This window comes from Bos grunniens, chromosome 7 (assembly GCF_055505025.1).
Source record: "Bos grunniens cultivar Pamir isolate PY7600 chromosome 7, Bosgru_T2T1.0, whole genome shotgun sequence".
Lineage (NCBI taxonomy): Eukaryota > Metazoa > Chordata > Mammalia > Artiodactyla > Bovidae > Bos > Bos grunniens.
This window is the reverse complement of record NC_141171.1, coordinates 85,957,425-85,981,556: the sequence shown is the minus strand read 5'-3', so window position 1 is coordinate 85,981,556 and position 24,132 is coordinate 85,957,425. Positions and strand designations below refer to the sequence as shown.

Here is a 24,132-nt window from a genome sequence, read left to right as displayed (position 1 = left end):
TTTGACAGTTTATACCTCCTAGTCTTGTTTATATGTAAAGAATTTAAAGTATATTTGAAGTATATATGAATTCAAACAAAGAGAAACTAACATACTATCGAGAAGTCTTAATTTAAATAATGATAGCTGAATGTGAGCTTTATAGGAATACTGGAAGTTTCTAAGAAAAGATGCTTGAGATATCCAGTATATATTTTTTCTATCTAAAAATGCATTTTGAAATAGTGAATACTTTCAAAAGTATTTGGAAAGAAGAGGTACTAATGTTAAATGAAGTTAAGCAAAAATTTTCACTAAATCTGAATTCACAAGCATATCTTTTTTGGGCTTCTCCTATGGAACCATGGCCCTAACCTAGAGAGTTAAGATACATACTATTAAATCATGAACATGAGATGTTGCCAAATAAGTGCTGGATTCCTTTTTGGAATTAACAAGAAATTTCATCAATACATTTTCATTTGCATTTACAAACCCATTTATGATCATTTTAAAGTCTTATTATTATCATTTAATATTTAATGGAATGTGAAATTAAAAAGAAATGCAAAAAGGCAAAATGGTTGTCTGAGGAGGCCCTACAAATAGCTGTGAAAAGAAGAAAGCAAAAGGCAAAGGAGAAAAGGAAATATACACCCATTTCAATGCAGAGTTGCAAAGAATAGCAAGGAGAGATAAGAAAGCCTTCTTCAGGGATCAGTGCAAAGAAATAGAGGAAAACAATAGAATGGGAAAGTCTAGTGATCTCTTCAAGAAAATTAGAGATACCAAGGGAACATTTAGTGCAAAGATGGGCACAATAAAGGACAGAAATGGCATGGACCTAACAGAAGCAGATGATATTAAGAAGAGGTGGCAAGAACACAGAAGAACTGTACAAAAAAGATCTTCACAACCCAGGTAATCACGATGGTGTGATCACCAACCTAGAGCCAGACATCCTGGAATGTGAAGTCAAGTGGGCTTTACGAAGCATCACTATGAACAAAGCTAATGGAGATGATGGAATTCCAGTTGAGCTATTTCAATTCCTACAAGATGATGCTGTGAAAGTGCTACAATCATATGCCAGGAAATTTGGAAACATCAGCTGTGGCCGTAGCACTGGAAAAGGTCAGTTTTCATTCCAATCCCTAAGAAAGGCAATGCCAAAGAATGCTCAAATTACCGTACAATTGCACTAATCTCACACGCTAGTAAAGTAATGCTCAAAATTCTCCAAGCCAGGCTTTGTTGAAGTATGTGAACCATGAACTTCCAGATGTTCAATCTGGTTTTAGAAAAGATAAAGGAACCTGAGATAAAACTGCCAACATCCAATGGATCATTGAAAAAGCTAGAGAGTTCCAAAAAGCATCTTCTTCTGCTTTATTGACTACACCAAATCCTTTGACTATGTGGATCACAACAAACTCGGGAAAATTCTGAAAGAGATGGGAATACCAGACCACCTGGGCTGCCTCTTGAGAAATCTGTATGCAGGTCAGGAAGCAACAGTTAGAACTGGACATGGAACAACAAACACAGTGGTTCCAAATAGGAAAAGGAGTATGTCAAGGCTGTATACTGTCACCCTGCCTATGTAAGTTATATGAAGAGTACATCATGAGAAACACTGGGCTGGATGAAGTACAAGCTGGAATCAAAATTGCCAGGAGAAATATCAATAACCTCAGATATGTAGATGACACCACACTTATGGAAGAAAGCAAAGAACTAAAGTGCCTCTTGATGGAAGAGTAGAGGGAAAAAGTTAGCTTGATGGTCATATTCAGAAAACGAAGATCATGTCATCTGGTCCCATCATTTCATGGCAAATAGATGGGGAGACAGTGGAAACACTGACAGACTCTTAATTTGCGGGCTCCAAAATCACTGCAGATGTTGAGTGCAGCCATGAGTAAAAAGATGCTTGTGCTTTGGAAGAAAAGTCATGACCAAACTAGACAGCATATTAAAAAGCAACATTACTTTGTTAACAAAGGTCCATCTAGTCAAGGCTATGGTTTTTCCAGTGGTCATGTATGTATGTGAGAGTTGGGTTATAAATAAAGCTGAGCACCAAAGGATTGATGCTTTTGAACCGTGGTGTTGGAGAAGCCTCTTGAGAGTCCCTTGGACAGTAAGGAGATCCAACCAATCCATCCTAAAGATCAAACCTGGGTGTTCATTGGAAGCACTGATGCTAAAACTGAAACTCCAGTACTTGTCCACCTGATGGGAAGAACTGACTCCTTGGAAAAGACCCTGATGCTGGAAAAGACTGAAGGCAGGAGGAGAAGGGGATGACAGACGATGAGATGGCTGGATAGCATTACCAAGTCCGTAGACATGAGTTTGAGTAAACTCCAGGAGTTGGCAATTGACAGGGAGGCCTAGGGGGTCGCAAAGAGTTGGACACGACTGAGTAACTGAACTGACTGAACTGAAATTAAAAAAAAAAAAAAAAAGACAAAAATGTTCTATAACTAGTTACACATCTGTGTGGGCATTCCAACAGTCTAATTTTCCAACTTGTTATATTTTGCCCATTCACAGGGCTTGTCAAAAAGTTAAAAAACAATTGATGTAGGTATATCAGTATCTATATATAAAATGTTTCTTTGATGAAAATAATAACATTAACAGCATATTAATACAACTTCTAATAAATATAGAAAACTTAAGTATTTCCTTTCAGGAAGACAATGAGAGTTAACATAAAGTGAGGAAGTTTCCCCATGGTCAAAAATTAGTTTACAAGCTAATTCTAGAAATTATAAAGATCAAGCATACCTGAAGCAAAAGGAACCATAGTAAAACAATCTATCATAGAAACAATGCTGACCTCCATGCCCATTAGCTTTGCTCACATATGAGAATAACTGACTTAGATTTAAGGACAAGGTGGCCCACAGATAGGTTTTAGCTGTTTTATATTAGTATGGCCCAAAGGTGAAAGCATATTTCAAAACTGTGCTTGTCATTTTGAAGTATGGCTGCCACAGGGAAGAAGGTGCACACACACACGCACAGGAAAAATAAAAGCAAATTTCATTAGGCCAGGACTTCCACTGATAAATAAAGAAAAAAAAAAGGCCAAAAGTCACATTGTAAAATCATCGAAGAGTCACAAGAAATAAACCCTTTTTCAATTTCATGCTTCAGTTCAGTTCAGTTCAGTCACTCAGTTGTGTCTAACTCTTTGCGACACCATGGACTGCAGCACGCTAGGCTTCCCTGTCCATTGCCAAGTCTTGGAGTTTACTCAAACTCATGTCCTTTGACTTGGTGATGCCATCCAGCCATCTCATCCTCTGTGGTCCCGTTCTCCTCTCACCCTCAATCTTTCCCAGCATCAGGGTCTTTTCAAATGAGTCAGCTCTTCACATCAGGTGGCCAAAGTATCGGAGCTTCAGCTTCAACATCAGTCCTTCCAATGAACACCCAGGAATGATCTCCTTTAGAATGGACTGGTTGGATCACCTTGAGGTTCAAAGGCCTCTCAAGAGTCTTCTCCAACACCACAGTTCCAAAGCATCAATTCTTCTCTGCTCAGCTTTCTTTATAGCCCAACTCTCACATCCATACATGACCAATGGAAGAACCATAGCTTTGACTGGACAGACCTTTGTTGGCAAAGTAATGTCCCTGCTTTTTAATATGCTGTCCAGATTGGTCATAAATTTTCTTCCAAAGTGCAAGCATCTTTTAATTTCACGGCTGCAATCACCATCTGCAGTGATTTTGGAGCCCCCACAAATAAAGTCAGCCAGTTTCCACTGTCACCCCATATATTTACCCTGAAGTGATGGGGCTAGATGCCATAATCTTAGTTTTCTGAATGTTGAGCTTTAAGCCAACTTTTTCACTCTCCTTTTCATTTCATCAAAAGGCTCTTTAGTTCTTCTTCACTTTGCACCATAAGTGTGATGTCATCTGCATATCTGAGGTTATCGATATTTCTCCCCAAAATCTTGATTTCAGCTTGTGCTTCATCCAGCCCAGCATTTCTCATGATGTACTCTTCATATAACTTAAATAAGCAGGGTGACAATATACAGCTTTGACGGACTCCTTTTCCTATTTGGAACCAGTCTGTTGTCCCATGTCCAGTTTTAACTGTTGCTTCCTGACCTGCTTACAGGTTTCTCAAGAGGCCTGTCAGGTGGTCTGGTATTCCCATCTCTTTCAGAATTTTCCACAGTTTATTGTGATCCACACAGTCAAAAGCTTTGCCATAGTCAATAAAGCAGAAATAGATATTTTTCTGGAACTCTTTTGCTTTTTCATTTATCCAGCAGATATTTCCAATTTAATCCCTCATTCATCTGCCTTTCCTAAAACCAGCTTGAACATCTGGAAGTTCATGGTTCACATACTGTTGAAGCCTGGCTTGGAGAATTTTGAGCATTTCTTTACTAGCATGTGAGATGAGTGTGGTTGTGCAGTAGTTTGAGCATTCTTTGGCATTGCCTTTCTTTGGGATTGGAATGAAAATTGACCTTTTCCAGTGCTGTAGCCACTGCTGAGTTTTCCAAATTTGCTGGCATGTTGAGTGCAGCACTTTCACAGCATCATGTTTTAGGATTTGAAATAGCTCAACTGGTATTCCATCACCTCCACTAGCTTTGTTCATAGTGATGCTTCCTAAGGCCCACTTAACCTCACATTCCAGGATGTCTAGCTTAGGTGAGTGATCAGACCATCATGATTATCTGGGTCATGAAGATCTTTTTTGTACGGTTCTTCTGTGTATTCTTGCTACCTCTTCTTAATATCTTCTGCTTCTGTTAGGTCCATATCATTTCTGTCCTTTATTGATCCCATCTTCGCATGAAATGTTCCCTGCCCTGACTGGTAATGCTGAAGAATCTGAAGTTGAATAGTTCTATGAAGACCTACAAACCCTTTTAGAACTAACATCCCCAAAAATGTCCTTTTCATTATTGGGGACTGGAATGTAATAGTAGGAAGCCAAGAAACACCTGGGTAACAGGCAAATTTGGCCTTGGAATACAAAATTAAGCAGGGCAGAGGTTCATAGAGTTTTGCCAAGAAAATGCACTGGTAATAGCAAACACCCTCTTCCAACAACACAAGAGAAGACTCTACACATGGACATCACCAGATGGTCAACAGCAAAATGAGATTGATTATATTCTTTGCAGCCAACGATGGAGAAGCTCTATACAGTCAGCAAAAACAAGACCAGGTACTGACTGTGGCTCTGATCGTGAACTCCTTATTACCAAATTCAGACTTAAGTTGAAGAAAGTAGGGAAAACCACTAGACCATTCAGGTACGACCTAAATCAAATCCCTTACTATTATATAGTAGGAGTGAGAAATAGATTTAAGGGACTAGACCTGATAGACAGAATGCCTGATGAACTATGGTTGGAGGTTCGTGACATTGTACAGGAGACAGGGATCAAGACCATCCCCAAGAAAAAGAAATGAAAAAAAGCGAAATGGCTGTCTGGGGAGTCCTTCCAAATATCTGTGCAAAGAAGAGAAGCAAAAAGCAAAGAAGAAAAGGAAAGATATAAGCATCTGAATGAAGAGTTCCTAAGAATAGCAAAGAGAGATAAGAAAGCCTTCATCAGTGATCAATGCAAAGAAATAGAGGAAACCAGTAGCATGGGAAAGATTAGAGATCTTTTCAAGAAAATTAGAGATACCAAGGGAACATTTCATGCAAAGATGGGCTCAATAAAGGACAGAAGTTTCATGCTAGAAAGGCTAAAATACAGTGGAACTTGGCAGTGATTTGAAAAATATTACCAAATGGCAATGGTGTTATGTGATTTCAAGTTATTTAAACCCTACTGTTAGAAATGCTACCACAGATGATAATTATTAAGCAAACACACTTTATCTCTATTTATGTCTCTATTCCTGTTATTATTTTTTAAAAAATATTTTCATAATCTTGTTGAGCAGAGACCCATGTAGATAGTCTCACCACAAATTAGTAGATGAGATGAGATAATGTGTGCTACACCTTTCTAAACCAAGTGACATTAAAATTAATTAAAAGCTTAGATAATGAATGACCTATCAAAAACTAAAGTAAATTTTAATGAGCTGATGATAGAATGGTTGGAGTGTTTGCTCAATTACTTTAAAGAAGAAGATGAAACTAAATATAATACCTGATTACAAACATTCTCAGAGCATTATTAATTAGATACATGGCCTTAAAAACACCTTTTTGTAAATTTAGTTTATGTTTTGAAATGAAAAAATAAGTGATACAAACTTTATCGGTATATAATTTTTGGTTATTAGAGTTGCTAATTTTCCTTGGCTTATATTTTTGGCATTATCATATAATCAAAACATGAAAGGATGTATCCCAAGAGATTGTGTGGTATCTTCTTAAATGTATGCAGTAGCTAGGACTTTCTTTTCTTCTTAGTATTATTATTTTATGCCTTCATTTTCATAATAAGGTCTTTCATCATTATGATTAAACTTCGACTGTTTATTCTCCTTTCAGTTCAGTTCAGTCTCTCAGTCGTGTCCGACTCTTTGTGACCCCATGAATCGCAGCACGCCAGGCCTTTATTTCCTTTAAGAATGCAATATTTCTTACATCATATGTAAATCTAAGTAGCAGCTCAATATCATCCTTCTTTAAGTACTTGGAATAATGGTCATTTAAGAATTTCATACTTGTTTTTACTTAAAATGATTTTATGTTCATATCATACTAAAACTATAAGTTAAGCATGCATTCCTCTAAACACATTGCATTGAATAAAACGGGTTTTTGGAATTTATTATTCTAATATAGCTTTCTCGGATATATCAATTTAAAAGTAACAGATATCTTTTTAAAGATATTGAGAAAAAATTTAAATATTGATAGATTACTAGCTTAATTTCCACATAGTAACATATTTCACTGTAATAAATCTACATGTAAAACATTTTTTTGATAACTTTGAAAAAGCTAAATTGTATTATGTTCACATTACATGGTGATGAAATATAGAATAGTTACTCCTGTTATATAATATTGTACTAATGTTTGTGGATCTTCAACATTTAGAAAATGTCATGTTCTTTTCTCTATTATTCCATGTAATAGTAATTCACATAAAATTTAATTTCAGCATGGTCATTATTTCCATGTATAAGTATGGCCTTTTGAGATCTCTCACAGAAATTGTTAGCACCAATAAAATCATCTCTGAGATAACCTTTATTGGTGCTAACAATATCCTTTTATTGGGAAAGTTCAGGTTCTAGCCATGTAGTCCACGGACAGATGGCACCTTCACCCTGCAATCTTTTGATCTTTTTGACATATCTCCCATAAAATAAATATATACAGTGGTAACATACAAAAAAATGATCCACTGATGGGCACATTATCCACCAGCTCTTCCTGAAATTTCTCTGTCTCAATTAATGACAACTCCATTCAGTCAGCTGCCTGGTAGAAAAGACTTAGGATGATCTTTGATACCAGTCCATCAGCAAATTTTATTAGCTACACCTTCAAAGTACACTTAGTAGTTGACTATTTTTCTCCATTCCACTTTGAACACCCTGGTTCATTTTTTCAAGCCTGAATTATTATAATAGCCTCATTATTGGTTTTTCTGGCTAAGCCTCCATTCTCTCCTCTCCTTCACCAAAACAGTCATGGTTTTTCTCAACACTGAAGCCATCAATGATTCTGACAAATCACCCATATGATGTCTCTTATAAGACCCATAATGGTTTTCCATCTTATTCAGAGGAAAAGTCAAAGTTCCCACTTAACTTTGTTAAGGTAAGCCAAAGTCCTAACTTCCTGTCTGTATTCTTCTCCTAACACTTAGCCTCCTAACCTTCCCATTTTATTTCCATTAGCTCTTGTTTATTAGTCATTTTAGGCATATCCTTTCCCTTGCCATTTCTTTACTGGAATGCTCTTTCCCCAGGTATCCCTTACTTGCTTCAGACCACCATATCTAATTTAAACCTCTCTCAGTTCTGTTTCATATTTTCTGCTGTATTATTATAAAATTTAATAAGAATATTAAATTTTATTATTATAAAACATTATTTAACATATAGCTTATCTGTTTATCTTATTATCTTATATCTCTAATGTATAAGGTTTAAGCACACAGATAATTTTGTCTGATTTGGCATTGCTGTATCTCCAGAACCTGGAACTGTGCCTAGTACATAGTAGATGCTCAATAAATCCATCTGAATGAATACATACATGAAGTCTCTTAAAGCTTTTATATTGTGATTGCCTGGACATATGTTGTGAGTGCAGGAAGGTAAAAAAAACTGATATAGGAGTACTGATTCTCTTCCCCTTAAAGTGCATGAAAGTATCTAAGAGATCAGCATCATACTTTAGAAAATTTGACCTCTTTTAGAAAGGGATGTGGCTAGTATATATCTTCTAAATTAGTGAAAAAGTTCAACTGAGTTGCAGAATGAACGGATTAGCAAAGAAAGTCACAGATACAAACAGAAGGCTCTTCTATAACTGCTCCTGACAGTTTGGATAACTGCTAATGGTGGCCAGTCACCTCAAAACTGACCTTGGAAAACTGCCAATCCTTCCTTTACTTTCACCACTCATCCTTCAAGGGTTCGTGGCCAAAATCACTAGTGCCCTATGTAATGTATGAGATACTCTGCCAGTCCAGTCATTTATTAACAGTAAATTTCAGATGAATGTACTACATGCTGCATATATAATAAAAGGTTTATGTAGGGGTCAGTGGGGATTTATAAGCAGATATGGGGCAGAGAGCTTGCTGTCCCCTGAATACTTGTTATTCCATAACACAGGCTGCACACAGATGATCTGTATTAGTATGGTGAAAGTTCCAGCAAGGAGGGAACTACTAGAATCAGCAGGCTAGACATAATACCCAAAGCACATCAAACCCACTTCTATACCATACATCCCCTAGGACCACCCAGATTTGTCATGTGGTAGTCTCATCCTCTGTCCTTAGAGGGCTCATTTAATATAAGTTTCTATATCAGTTCTGACTGATTCCAGGTAGAGTGGATTCTACAGTAGTTTCTGCCAACAGCACAGCTGTAGAAAGTTATTTAGGTCAGTTGGTTAAATTTTTAACAGACAAAGAGAATGATTTACTTCCTCTATTCCTTATGCACCTACCAGTGTTGGGTATGTTCACACCCAGTAAACTGAAGTCATATCTTTTTGAAGATGAGAGAGTCCATTTATCCACATTCCAAAATAAGTTTCACAGGGACCCAAGGGTTACCATGTTGTTATTATATGTGACATCTGGGCAGGAGGGAGACGATGATGGCCAGAAGACATTCGGAGACAAAGTCAGTATCTATGTTCATGTCTGCCCCAGTAGCCTTTATAAACATTCACTTAGGTCAAATCAAATATTATCCATTCATTCACAGATATCAGGACAGGGAGAGACAAGGAAGAGCACACTATTATAAAAATGATAAAAGAATCACTTTCCTTCTCATCACTTAAGGTAAAGAGATAAGTGAAATAAGAAGTTTGCCTTTGGAGTAATGTTTTTTTTTTTTTTTGCAATATACAGGCAAAAATTGCCTTGATTCTACTTTTTCTTTTCTTCCCACCTCCCAACTGATGGGAAATTAACAAAAGCTGGTTATCCTTCCGAAAGTGGAAAGTAGAGATAGCCAAATAAACAACTTTTTAAAAGTAAGGCATTGACTGAATTATATATCCACCCTCCACTAAGTCAGAGTCTTGTGATCATAGAGAACTGAGTTGACTGACCAGTGGACAGTCTTTATTTTCCCCAACATCTTACTATTTGGTATACTCAAATACCCATAGAAGCAGTGCATATCTAGGAAAATAGTAAAGCTTGACCTCTATGGGTGCAATTTCATATTTATACACAAATAAATTAAAACTTCTTTTTTTTTAATTTTTTTTTAAAATTGAAACTTCTAAAACCAGTTGCAGTGTTTAGGTTTTACAAGGAATTAATATAACATATAGAAACTCAATCTCCAAGCCAGGCTTCAGCAATACATGAACCGTGAAATTCCAGATGTTCATGTGGGTTTTAGAAAAGGCAGAGGAACCAGAGATCAAATGGCCAACATCCGTTGGATCATCAAAAAAGCAAGAGAGTTCCAGAAAAACATCTATTTCTGCTTTATTGACTATGTCAAAGCCTTGGGCTGTGTGGATCACAATAAACTGTGGAAAATTATGAGAGAGATGGGAATACCAGATCACCTGACCTGCCTCCTGAGAAATCTGTATGCAGGTCAGGAAGCATCAGTTAGAACTGGGCATGGAACAACAGACTGGTTCCAAATAGGAAAAGGAGTACGTCAAGGCTGTATAATGTCATCCTACATATTTAACGTATATGCAGAGTACATCATGAGAAATGCTGGACTGGAAGAAGCATAAGCTGGAATCAAGACTGCCAGGAGAAATATCAATAACCTCAGATATGCAGATGATACCACCCTTAAGGCAGACAGTGAAGAGGAATTAAAGAGCCTCTTGATGAAAGTGAAAGAGGAGAGTGAAAAAGTTGGCTTAAAGCTCAACATTCAGAAAACGAAGATCATGGCATCTGGTCCCATCACTTCATGGGAAATAGATGGGGAAACAGTGGAAACAGTGGCTGACTTTATCTGGGCTCCAAAATCACTGCAGATGGTAATTGCAGCCATGAAATGAAAAGACACTTACTCCTTGGAAGGAAAGTTATGACCAACCTAGACAGCATATTAAAATGCAGAGACATTACTTTGCCAACAAAGGTCCGTCTAGTCAAGGTTATGGTTTTTCCAGTAGTCATGTATGGATGTGAGAGTTGGAGTATAAAGAAAGCTGAGCGGAGAAGAATTGATGCTTTTGAACTGTGGTGTTGGAAGAGACTCTTGAGAGTCCCTTGGACTGCAAGGAGATCCAACCAGTCCATCCTAAAGGAGATCAGTCCTGGGTGTTCATTGGAAGGACTGATGCTAAAGCTGAAACTCCAATACTTTGGCCACCTGATGCGAAGGGCTGACTCATTGGAAAAGACCCTGATGCTGGGAAAGATTGAGGGCAGGAGGAGAAGGGGACAACAGAGGATGAGATGGTTGGATGGCATCACTGACTTGACAGACACTCTGGGTGGACTCCAGGAGTTGGTGATGGACAGGGAGGCCTGGTGTGCTGTAGTTCATGGGGTCGCAAAGAGTTGGACCTGACTGAGCGACTGAACTGAACTGAACTGAATAGAAGCTCAAAAACATTCTATTGTGTCAATGGATCTTTTCATTTATTTTGCAAAAATTTTGATCATGACGCATCCAAATATGATATACTTAGTAGCACTATGTCACTTATGGTTTTATTTGATGGGTAAGCAGCATATTATGCTGGTTACCTACACCAAAAACATACAAGTCAAATAGCAGTACATTAGGCTCTTACTAGTATAGGCATACAGTACTTGTTTTATTGTACTTTGCAGGTAATGAGGTTTTTTTTACACACCTGCAGAAGGTGTGTAGCAAGACTGCCTGAAGCAAATCTATAAAACCACCATTTTTCTAACATTTGCTCACTTCATGTCTCTGTGTCAAATGTTGGTGATTCCTGCAACATTTCAAATGTTTTCATCATTATTATATTTTTTATAGTAATATGTGATGAGTTACCATTGATGTTACTATGAAAATATTTTGAGGGGAAACTACATCCATACAGAGAACTTAACTTTGTATATTGTGTGTGTTCTGATTGCTTCAATGGTTGTCCGTTTCCCTATCTCTCTCTTTACTTGGACCTCCCTATTCTCTGAAACACTACACTATTGAAATTAGCCAATTAATAACCCTACTGCTGCTGCTGCTGCTAAGTCGCTTCAGTCGTGTCCGACTCTCTGTGACCCCACAGATGGCAGCCCACCAGGCTCCCCCATCCCCGGATTCTCCAGGCAAGAACACTGGAGTGGGTTGCCATTTCCTTCTCCAATGCATGAAAGTGAAACGTGAAAGTAAAGTCGCTCAGTCATGTCTGACTCCTCGCGACCCTATGGACTATGGCCTACTAGGCTCCTCTGTCCATGGGATTTTCCAGGCAAGAGTACTGGAGTGGGGTGCCATTGCCTTACAATGATCTTTAATTGTTTGAGTGAAAGGAAAAGTTTACTTCTCTCACTTTAAGCCAAAAGTTAGAAATGTTTAGTGAAGAAGACATGTTAAAAGCCTAAATAGACCAAAATCTAGGTTTCTTGTGCTAAACAGCCAACTTGTTAATGCAAAGGAAATAGTTTTGAAGAAAATAAAAGTGAACACACGAATGATGAGTAAGTGAAACAGCCTTATTGCTGATATGGAGAAGTTTCACTGATCCAGAAAAAAGATCAAACCAGGCACAACATTTCTGTAAATCGAAATCCAATACAGAGAAGGCCCTAACTCTCTTCAATTCTGTGAAGTCTGAGAGAAATGAGGAAATTGCAGGAAAAATGTTTCAAGTAGCAGAGGTTAGTTCATAAAGTTGAAAGAAAGATAGCATCTCCATAACCTAAAAGGATATAAGGCAAAACAGCAAGTACTGATGCAGAAACTGCAGCAAATTTTAGAGAAGATCTAACTAAGATAATTAATGAAGGTTCAGTTCAGTTCAGTCACTCAGTCATGTCCGACTCTTTGCGACCCCATGAATCGCAGCACGCCAGGCCTCCCTATCCATCACCAACTCCTGGAGTCCACCCAAACCCTTGTCCATCAAGTTGGTGATGCCATCCAGCCATCTCATCCTCTGTTGTCCCCTTCTCCTCCTGCCCCCAATCCCTCCCAGCATCAGAGTCTTTTCCAATGAGTCAACTCTTCACATCAGGTGGCCAAATATTGGAGTTTCAGCTTTAGCATCAGTCCTTCCAATGAACACCCAGGACTGATCTCCTTTAGAATGGATTGGTTGGATCTCTTTGCAGTCCAAGGGACTCTCAAAGAGTCTTCTCTAACACCACAGTCCAAAGCATTAATTCTTCAGCGCTCAGCTTTCTTTACAGTCCAACTCTCACATCCATACATGACCACTGGAAAAACCATAGCCTTGACTAGATGGACCTTTGTTGGCAAAGTAGTGTCTCTGCTTTTTAATATGCTGTCTATGTTGGTCATAACTTTCCTTCCAAGGAGTAAGCATCTTTTAATTTCATGGCTGCAGTCACCATCTGCAGTGATTTTGGAGCCCCCCAAAATGAAGTCTGACACTGTTTCCACTGTTTCCCCATCTATTTGCCATGAAGGGATGGGACCAGATGCCATGATCTTCGTTTTCCGAATGTTGAGCTTTAAGCCAACTTTTTCATTCTCCTCTATCACTTGCATCAAGAGGCTTTTGAGTTCCTCTTCACTTTCTGCCATAAGGGTGGTGTCACCTGCATATCTGAGGTTATGGATATATTTCCCGGAAATCTTGACTCCAGCTTGTGCTTCCTCCAGCCCGGCATTTCTCATGATGTACTCTGCATAGAAGTTAAATAAACAGGGTCACAATATACAGCCTTGACATACTCCTTTTCCTATTTGGAACCAGTCTGTCGTTCCATGTCCAGTTCTAACTGTTGCTTCCTGACCTGCATATAGATTTCTCATGAAGCAGGTCAGGTGGTATGGTATTCCCATCTCTTTCAGAATTTTAGTTACATGAAAAAAAAAAAAAAACAAAAAACATATGTTCAATTTGGACAAAATAGCCTCCTATTGGAAGAAGATGGGATTTAGGACTTTCACAGACAGGAGAAGTCAATGCTTGGCTTTAATACTTCAAACGACAGGTTAACTCTTGTTAGGGGTTAGTGTAGCTAGTGACTTTAAGTTGAAATCAGTGCTCATCTACCATTCTGAAAATTCTAGGGCTCTTAAGAATTACACTAAATACACTCTGCCAGTACTCTATAAATGGAACAATAAAGCCTGGATGACAGCATATCTGTTTATAACATGGCTTGTTGAATATCTTAATACTACTGTTGAGATTACTGCTCAGAAAAAAAAAAAATCCTGTCAAAATATTACTGCTTGTTGACAATGTGCTTGGACACTCAATAGCACTGATGGAAATATACAATGACATTAATGATGTTTTCATGCCTGACAACACAACATCTATTCTGCACCCCATGTATCAAGGAGTAATTTTGATTTTCAAGTATTATATAAAATATGAAAATTGTAAGGCTATAGCTGTTATATGATTCCTCTGATTAATCTGGAAAATAAATTGAAAAACTTCTGGAAAGGCCTCACCATTCTAGATTCCATTAAGAATTTATGTGATTCATGAGAAGGGGCCAAATGTCAACATTAAAAGGAGTTTGGAAGAAGTTAATCCCAATCCTCGTGGCTGATTTTTAGGAGCTCAAAACTTCAGTGGAGGAAGTACCTTTCGGATGTGGTAGAAATAGCAAGCAAAATAAAATTGGGAGTGGAGCCTGAAGATGTAATTAAATTGCAGCAATCTCATCATAAAACATTTACTGTTGTCTCTTATGGATGAGCAAGAAAGTGGCTTCTTGAGATGGAATTTACTTTGAGTGAAGATGGTGTGAAGACTGTTGAAATGATAAGAAAGGATTTACATTATTACAAGAACTTAGTTGATAAAGCAATGGCAGAGTGTGAGACAGTTCAATTTTGAAAGAAGTTCTACTGTGAGTACAATGCTATCAACGGCATTGCATGATACAGATGAATCATCGGTGAAAGGAAGAGTCAATTGATACAGCAGACTTCAATTGTTTTCTTATTTTAGGAAACTTCCACAACCACAGAAACCTTTAGCAACCATCCCCCTGATCAGTCGTGCATGCTTACTTACTCAGTCATGTCTGATACTTTGAGGCCCATGGACTGTAGTCTGCCAGGCTCCTCAGAGTCCATAGGTTCCATAGGTTCATAAAAGAGTCTGACAAAACTTAGCAACTAAATAACAACAAATGTAAAATTTTTAGACATAATGCTATTGCACACTTCATAGACTACAGTTACTATAAACATAACATTTTTATGCTCTTGCTGCTGTTAAGTCACTTCAGTCGTGTCCAACTCTGTGCGACCCCACAGACGGCAGCCCACCAGGCTCCCCTGTCCCTGGGATTCTCCAGGCAACAACACTGGATTGGGTTGCCATTTCCTTCTCCGATGCATGAAAGTGAAAAGTGAAAGTGAAGTCACTCAGTCGTGTCTGACTCTTAGCGACCCCACGGACTGAAGCCCACCAGGCTCCTCCATCCATGGAATTTTCCAGGCAAGAGTACTGGAGTGGGGTGCCATCGCCTTCTCCTAGAAACCTCCAAATTCATGTGACTCTATTGCAATATACACTTTATTGGGATGGTCTGGAACTAAACCACGATCTCCCTGAGGTATGTTTGTAATTCCATTGTCAATATAATGCTAATAACACTCAATTTGAAGTAAAATATTTTTCTATAAAGTTTGTTAGCAGGTAATATGTTTTTGTTTTACTAAATTACGTTAGAATTTCATATGCAGAAGTGCAATCCACTTCCAATAGGGCTGAATATACAGGATACCATTTGGTTAGCATATTTATCCTATGTATTTTCAGAAACAGGAGAGAAGCACATGTATTTATAAACACTTAAGATCTAATTTTCTGGTCAAATACAGTCATATTTGCAAAATGGATGGTCACAATTGAAGGCAAATGTCATCTGTCTTGATTTGGCAGACTATGTGATATTTAGGGAAAGCCTTAACAGCAGACCAAATGTGTTTGAGCATGCTAATTTTTTTTTATACTGCATTTTTTAAGTTATATTTTAAATTTATTCAATGCTTTTATTTCAGATTATTTTATATAATATTATGTTTAAAAATATTGAAACTTTGTCCAATAGTTAATGTCATTTTGCTTGATGTTTAAGTCGTACATTTATCTGTAAACATTTGTTAACAATTAAAAAAAATAAAATAAAATTACATGAGATAAAATAATAAAAATGACTTTTTTCATTTGCAAAATAAGAGTATGAATGCCTTCATATTGATGGAGGCAAAAATTTATTTTAAATTTTTGATGTGCAAAAAATCTGTACTGCAGAAAGATGACTAAATATCAGCAAACACTTACAGATTTATCAGGGATTAACTGATTTTAAAACACTTATATTAAATAATCTCACCCAGCCATCATTCTTACTGGGCACTTACATTGTTTCTGCTTTCATTATGTGATGAGCAACTATTGCATAAATCTTTATTCATGTGCATGAATTTTCTTTTGAAATATTCCTGAAAGTGGAAATATAAAATCAAAATGCTTTTAATTTTTGAAGACTTTTGATTTATCTTATCTAGTCACCTTCCTAAAAAGTTGTCATTTACATTATTACCAGTAACATAAGGTGATCATTTTTCTGTACTGAAGTATACTATTTTTTAGTATTGAGAATTGGAAATAAACATAAAATTGTGTGTGTGTATGTGTTAGTTAATCAGTGTGTCTGACTCTTTGTGACCCCATGGACTCCTCTGTCCAAATGATTCTTAAGGCAAGAATACTGGAGTGGACAACCATTTCCATTTCCATGGGATTTTCCCAACACAGGGATCAAACCTGGGTCTCCTGTATTGCAGGAAGATTCTTAACTATCTGAGCCACCATAATTTTCAACTGTTTGTTTATTAGTTAGAGTTAACTAATAACGCATTTTATTCATTTTCATCTTTAAATGAAATTATCTCCTTAAATTTTTGTTAAAGAATTTGTATTTTTGTCATATTTAACATAGTTTTCTAAGTTTACCTTTGGAAATTATCTTATTGTTGGAGTTTTAAATATACAGAAACATTTTAGTTTTATTTGATGAAATCTAAAATAATTTTCTTTGTGATCGACTTCATTATTTCTGTTTATCTATTGAGGAAATCCTTCTTCTGACTATTTCCCTCTATAAAAAGTAAAAGAAAAAACTCAGGGTTTGCCATACTCTGAATACAGAGAACTTGAAATTTCCTGCCCAAATGCCAACTAGGGTGTTTGCAGAGTCTACTCAGCAAACCTGGAGTGATGGTTCAAGTTTGAGGCTTGAAAATCAAAGAGAACTGTTGTGTAGGTCCCAGTCCAAGTGCAGGAAAAAAACCGATGTTCTAGCTTAAGCTATCAAGAAAAGAGCAAATTTTTCTTTCCTCTGATTTTTGTTCTATTCAGGCCCTCAACCAACTGGATGATTCTCATCTACAATCTCCTGAACAGAGGGCAATCTCCTCTGTGCAGTTTACTGATTCAAATATTAATCTCATCTGAAGACACCCTCACAGAAATATTCAGTAATACCAATGCAGGGCACTGGAGCCCATCAGGCTCCTCTGTCCAAGGGATTTCCCAGGCAAGAATATTGGAGTGGGTTGCCATTTCCTTCTCCAGGGGATCTTCTCAACCCAGAGATAAAACCCTCAAAACCTTGTCTCTTGCATCTCCTGCATTGACATGCAAATTCTTTACCACTGAGTCACCTGGGAAACCTTACTCAGTCATAATGTTTAGCCAAATATCTGGGAACCCCTTAATCCAGTCAAGTTGATACATAAATTAACCATCATACCACTGGATAGTGTGCAATAGTTCAGTTCAGTTGCTCAGTCGTGTTTGACTCTGTGACCCCATGAACTGCAACACATCAGGCCTCCCTGTCCATCACCAACTCCCGCAGTCCACCCAAACCCATGTCCATCGAGTCAGTGATGCCATCCAATGATCTCATCCTCTGTCGTCCCCTTCTCACCCTGTCCTCAATCTTTCCCAGCATCGGGGTGTTTTCCAATGAGTCAGCTCTTTGCATCAGGTGGCCAAGTATTGAAGTTTCAGCTTCAACATCAGTCCTTCCAATGAATACCCAGGAATGATCTCCTTTAGGATGGACTGGTTGGATCTCCTTGCAGTCCAAGGGACTCTCAAGAGTCTTCTCCAACACCACAGTTCAAAAGCATCAATTCTTCGGCGCTTAGCTTTGTTTATAGTCAAACTATCACATCCATACATGACCACTGGAAAAACCATAGCTTTGACTAAACAGACCTTTGTTGACAAAGTAATGTCTCTGCTTTTTAATATGCTGTCCAGGTTGGTCATAACTTTCTTTTCAAGGAGTAAGCGTCTTTAAATTTCATGGCTGCAATCACCATCTGCAGTGATTTTGGAGCCCAGAAAAATAAAGTTGGCCATTGTTTCAACTGTTTCTCCATCTATTTACCATGAAGTGATGGGACAAGATGCCATTATCTTAGTTTTCTGAATGTTGAGCTTTAAGCCAACTTTTTCACTCTCCTCTTTCACTTTCATCAAGAGGCTTTTTAGTTCCTCTTCACTTTCTGCCATAAGGGTGGTGTCATCTGCATATCTGAGGTTATTGATATTTCTCCCAGCAATCTTGACTCCATCTTGTACTTCCTCCAGCCCAGTGTTTCTCATGATGTACTCTGCATATAGTTTAAATAAACAGGGTGACAATATACAGCCTTGACGTACTCCTTTTCCTATTTGGAACCAGTCTGTTATTCAAGCAAAATGGTTGTCTGGGGAGGCCTTACAAATAGCTTTGAAAAGAAGGGAAGCAAAAAACAAAGAAGAAAAGGAAAGAGATACCCATTTGAATGCAGAGTTCCAAAGAATAGCAAGGAGAGATATGAAAGCCTTCCTCAGGGATCAGTGCATAGAAATAGAGGAAAACATAGAATGGGAAAGACTAGAGATCTCTTCAAGAAAATTAGAGATACCAAGGGAAGATTTAATGCAAAATAGGCACAATAAAGGACAGAAATGGTAGGGACCTAACAGAAGTGGAAGATATTAAGAAGAGGTGGGAAGAATACACAGAAGAACTGTACAAAAAAAGATCTTCACGACCCAGATAATCACGATGGTGTGATCACTCATCTAGAGCCAAACATCCTGGAACGTGAAGTCAAGTGGGCCTTAGGAAGCATCACTATGATCAAAGCTAGTGAAGGTGATAGAATTCCAGTTGAGCTACTTCAAATCCTGAAAGATGATGCTGTGAAAGTGCTGCACTCAATATGCCAGCAAATTTGGAAAACTCAGCAGTGGCCACAGTCCTGGAAAAGGTGTTTTCATTCCAATCCCAAAGAAAGGCAATGCCAAAGAATGCTCAAACTACCACAGAATTGCACTCATCTCACACGATAGTAAAGTAATTCTTAAAATTCTCCAATCCAGGCTTCGGCAGTATGTGAACCGTGAACTTCCAGATGCTCAGGCTGGTTTTATAAAAGGTAGAGGAACCAGAGATCAAATTGCCAACATCTGCTGGATCATCGAAAAAGCAAGAGAGTTCCAGAAAAACATCTATTTCTTCTTTATTAACTATGCCAAAGCTTTTGACTCTGTGGATCACAATAAACTGTGGAAAATTCTGAATTAGATAGGAATACCAGACCACCTGACCTGCCTCTTGAGAAACCTATAGGCAGGTCAGGCAGCAACAGTTAGTGTGCAATAATTAAAGCATTAAATATTTCAATTCATATAGCCTACTAGAAATATAAATAGAAAGGTACTGAAAATTATGATGCCACTAACTACAAAACCATCAGGGCCATAATGAGATTTATCATACTGTAATTATCATTGTCTTCATTAACAAAACTCTTTTAAAAACTAAATACAAGCCAATAACATCCTTAAAATTGCATTGTGTTCTTATAATTTTCAATATTCAATTGTTTGTATTGTATAAATATCCTCTTTATATGCTATATGTTAAATATTTTCTTAGATATGTTAAGGGAATAAAACACCATAACATTATGTAACCATCCAGATTACTTAAGTTAAAAATTCTATGATGTAGGCAAATACGAACTTTGGCTTGGCTTTCTCACTTTAGCTGACTGATTGTCAACACTTTTTTTTTTTTATAAGAGAAAATGTAGTATAATTTAATTGTATTTTACACTTCTCTTCTTAATCACATTACTACTATTTGTAAGACTTCTATACTTTTTAATCAGTTCTTTGGTGCTCAGCCTCCTTTGACTTCCCTGGTGACTCAGAACGGTAAAGCGTCTGCCTACAACGTGGGAGACCTGGGTTTGATCCCTGGGTCAGGAAGATTCTCTGGAGAAGAAAATGACAACCCACTCCAGTATTCTTGCCTGGAAAATCCAATGGAGATGGAGGAACCTTGTAGGCTACAGTCCATGGGGTCGCAAAGAGTCGGACATGACTGAGCGACAAAACTATACTTTTTAATTTCTGAAGATTACATAATATTTAGAGAAATTATATTCTTTAACATACATTTAGGGAAATTATGTATATGCTATATTATAAAGTATATATTCATAAAATACCGTATCTGTTTTAGAGAACCTTTATGTACAAAATTTAATCTCCCTAACCTTCTCCATTGATTGCCTATGAGTATAACCCATTTTTTAAGTTAAGCTTCCTTTTATATTCTTACTACCATGACTTCTATATGCTATACTATGTGGAACATTTACTGAACCCAGAATGCTTAATATTCTATATTGGCCATTATGGGCATTTATGTTCACAGATTGCATATCAAAGCTAAAGATTCTCCTGTGTCAAAAATGCTAGTAGAATGTCTCAGTTATTGTATCAATAATTCATCATTATAAATCAAATAAAACATCACTTACCAGAAAGGACTTTTCAACTGTTGAATTAGCCTTAGTTTATCAGTAACATACAGTCTGTCTTTTTAATCGTCCAAAAAATACCACAAGCCAGTCAGGGAGTTTTCTATCTATAAGGATCCAAAATTGCACCTATGTGAATTTTGGGTTTTTTTTACTTTTTTCTCTTTTTCTTTCTCTCATTTTTTTTTCAAGAAAGGATTTACTAGTGCTCCATAAAAAAAATTTCAAATGTTTCTGAACTTCAAGAACATGGTATTTTATAGAGACTCTCTTAAGAATGAGATATAATGTCTGAAGCAATTGCTGGAAGGATCAAGCTCATTAATTGTAACTAGGCTGTCTGCCTACACATGATAGCTGGTTACTGTGCAGACAGCTACTAGGAATGATGATCCAAGCTTCTAACAGTGCTGTAAGTAATTTAAAACATATTGCTCCACTGTACAGATGTTTAATAGTGATGTCAACTTTGCATCTGAGAAAGTAAATGATGTGTAGAGAGGTTTGTTTGGAAAAATGGCTACAAGTTTTCATTATCTGCCAGGGGAAAAAGGCTTTAGTAAAACAATTCTTTGATTTTATTACAGTGGTATAAACAGACCTATGTGTTAAGGTGTCTCTATTTTATCCAACTAATTTAGAGAGTAGGATATTTAGCTGGTCTCAGATTATCATATTCAATCAACAAAAGTTTACTGTGTATGACATTGAAGGGTAGAAGAATATCCCACCTCAAAATATGTCACTTTGTCATAAGAATTATTTTGAGCTAAAGGCACTAAAAACAGTGGATGCAAGAAGAGTGAGCATTCAAATCTCCTTTTGTTCCTGAAACAAGAGATTAAAAACTCCCATGTGAGAGATGTGCTCCATGTACTAGGAGAAAAGAAATATTTTTTGACTGGGAATCAAAGCTGAGAGAGAATAAGAATTCTGCAGAGAGAATAAACAGACTTTGTTCAAATAATTTTTTTTGGAAGGGTTCACTTACTTTAATAACACTACATTTACCAAGTTATCACCATGGAATGTAAATTAAGATTAGACAAGGGAATTTCACAAGTACAGCAAAGCATTCTGTGATATACCAAAAGTTTGTATAATGTCTGACCAAACCAGCTTGCTCATCAATCACTTTCATTATAGGCATTTTATTTAGTTGATGATTCTTTTGGAGAAAATAAACTTCCTGCACACATTTAAAAATTTACCTTTACAAAAATTTTCATTTACCTTTGCATTAGCACTTAAAACATGCATTTGTTTCAAAATAACATTTAATATCATTCTAATATAAGAACAGCAAAATATAATTCTGCAATTACAAAAGAACTAAAGGGGATCTACAATTTAAGTTATTCTCATGCCCATAACTATGATTCTAAAATAAATACTACTTCAAAGTGGCTCTATCACCAGCTTTTTAGGTTTGGTTTAAAAGCACATAGACTTGCAGGGAGGTTTAAAATGTATTCCATGCACTGTTCTGAAAGGTTCCTCAAGAGCTAACAGACCTTAAAACAGCACTCAGTCTACAAGAGAAAATTAAATTAACTGCGGTAAATAGGATTCCTACATTACATTAAAAACATATGATATTCTGCAGCAACTGGGAGCATTTCAGGATTGGCATGTTGTCTTTTTAGAACTAATTTCAACAGAAGAGTTTAAGGAGGTGGATAGGTACCGTTATCAACTGTATTTAAAAGTGACATGTTTCTTTTGTGCTGATCTGACTCCCCTGAAGGACCTAGCTAGTGAACTAGTCACCAGGAATTTGGTCACCAGGCAAATCAAGCCTGCAAGAAAGGAAGCCAATATTCAAATTACCATGTTCTTGTCTGACCCAAACATTTATTTTCAGCATAAACATATAACCTCAATATGAGATGTCTAACTAAAGCAAGCACCACTACCACCAAGTCCAAGATGGCATCTCCCCTTCTAAGATTTAGGCTTTGCCCAGAATTCTTGATACAGGGAATAGGCCATACCAAGAGTCACTGCTCCCACAACGAAGCCTTGGGCTGCCACACGCATGTGGATCAGGTGAACAGACATTTTAGTATTCCCCTGTTCTTCAATCTATATTATCCATATGCAACAATTGCTGCAAAACCTGCCATTCCAGTGGGGACAAATGGTGCCTCTCTAGCTTTTCGGATAAGTGTAGATCCCTGATCTTCATCATATGAAGCAAGAGAAACGTCTGTGTCGCTTGACATAGTGATTGAAGAATCTTCAGACAACTACAAGATGTTTCAGGTTCCTACTGGCTTCAAACTTTGTTAAAATAATTCTTATCTTCCTTTAATCTCCCTGTATATTTCAGTTACTTTTCTACAATTGTCTCCCTTTGTTCAAACCAGTATAAATGTATTGAGATTTTGCCATTTTTCTGGGTCTTTTTTCATGTCCTTATGAGGGCTCCTCTGTCACAACTTACATAAATATGTATGCTTTTCACTTGTTAATCTATTTTTTGTTGTTGTTCCATCACTCAATCATGATCAACTCTTTGTGACCCCATGGACTGCAGCATGCCAGGCCTCCCTGTCCATTGTCAGCTGCCAGAGCTTGCTCAAACTCATGTCCGTTGAGTTGGTGATGTTATCCAACCATCTCATCCATTGTCATTCCCTTCTCCTACTATCTTTAAACTTTACTAGTATCAGGGGGTTTTAATCTATCTGTTTTATGTCAATTTAATTCTCAGGCACATCTGGAAAAAGGTTAAAGGTGTTTAACTTCCAAGAAGTTAAAGGCAAAATTGTGTTACACCTACATCATTAATGAAGACTATATTTAGTAGATTTTGTACAAATACTTGAGATTGAAAACAACAGCATATCCAATCAGCTTTACCACTTTGTAAAGATGAAAATGAGATGTATATATGTGCTTAAGGAAGACTGAGGAGACAAATGATGCATATATCTTTCAGAGAACAGCACACACTGAACTGTATGGAAGAACTAAGAGGAGAGGCATGTTCAAAGAGCAAAATGATTGACATATTCTTTATCTTAACCAGTGGAATAAATCCAGTGGATTTCTAAAGGTACAGAAACATGCTGTCATAGAAATGTGTTCTGAAGTTCAAAAAAGTTTTAACTATTTATACTAGGTCTGCTGTGTTGATTTTTGATAACATATGCATATTTTATACATTATTATTTTTGTTTTTTCATGATTTTAGAGAAACCATAACAGATTTTAATGCTTATTTAAATAATGTATCAATTTTAAATTTATTTAGTTTTCATTAGCTTTATCATCCCTCTTGGTATAGTCCATCTTTTCCGTTTACAATTAATTGAAACTCTGGTTTTGTAAGTTTCCAGTGGGCTACCTGGCAAGGGAGGTTCCTTGTTTATACCTTAAATTCCTAGTTTCATTTACAAAGTTTAGAAAAGTCCTCTTGAAGATATAATGATGCAGCCACCAACTCTAAGGCAGCCTTCATAATTAAGTTCC

At 37.1% G+C, this 24,132-nt stretch overlaps 1 pseudogene across 1 annotated transcript; it reads right to left on the bottom strand.

The window, feature by feature from the left end:
* Nucleotides 1-20,815: 20,815 nt before the first annotated feature.
* On the bottom strand, nucleotides 20,816-23,151 carry LOC147369919 (HIG1 domain family member 1A, mitochondrial pseudogene; annotated as a pseudogene). Its single transcript, XR_015168624.1, has one exon. The product of XR_015168624.1 is annotated as an HIG1 domain family member 1A, mitochondrial pseudogene (transcript).
* Nucleotides 23,152-24,132: the final 981 nt, after the last annotated feature.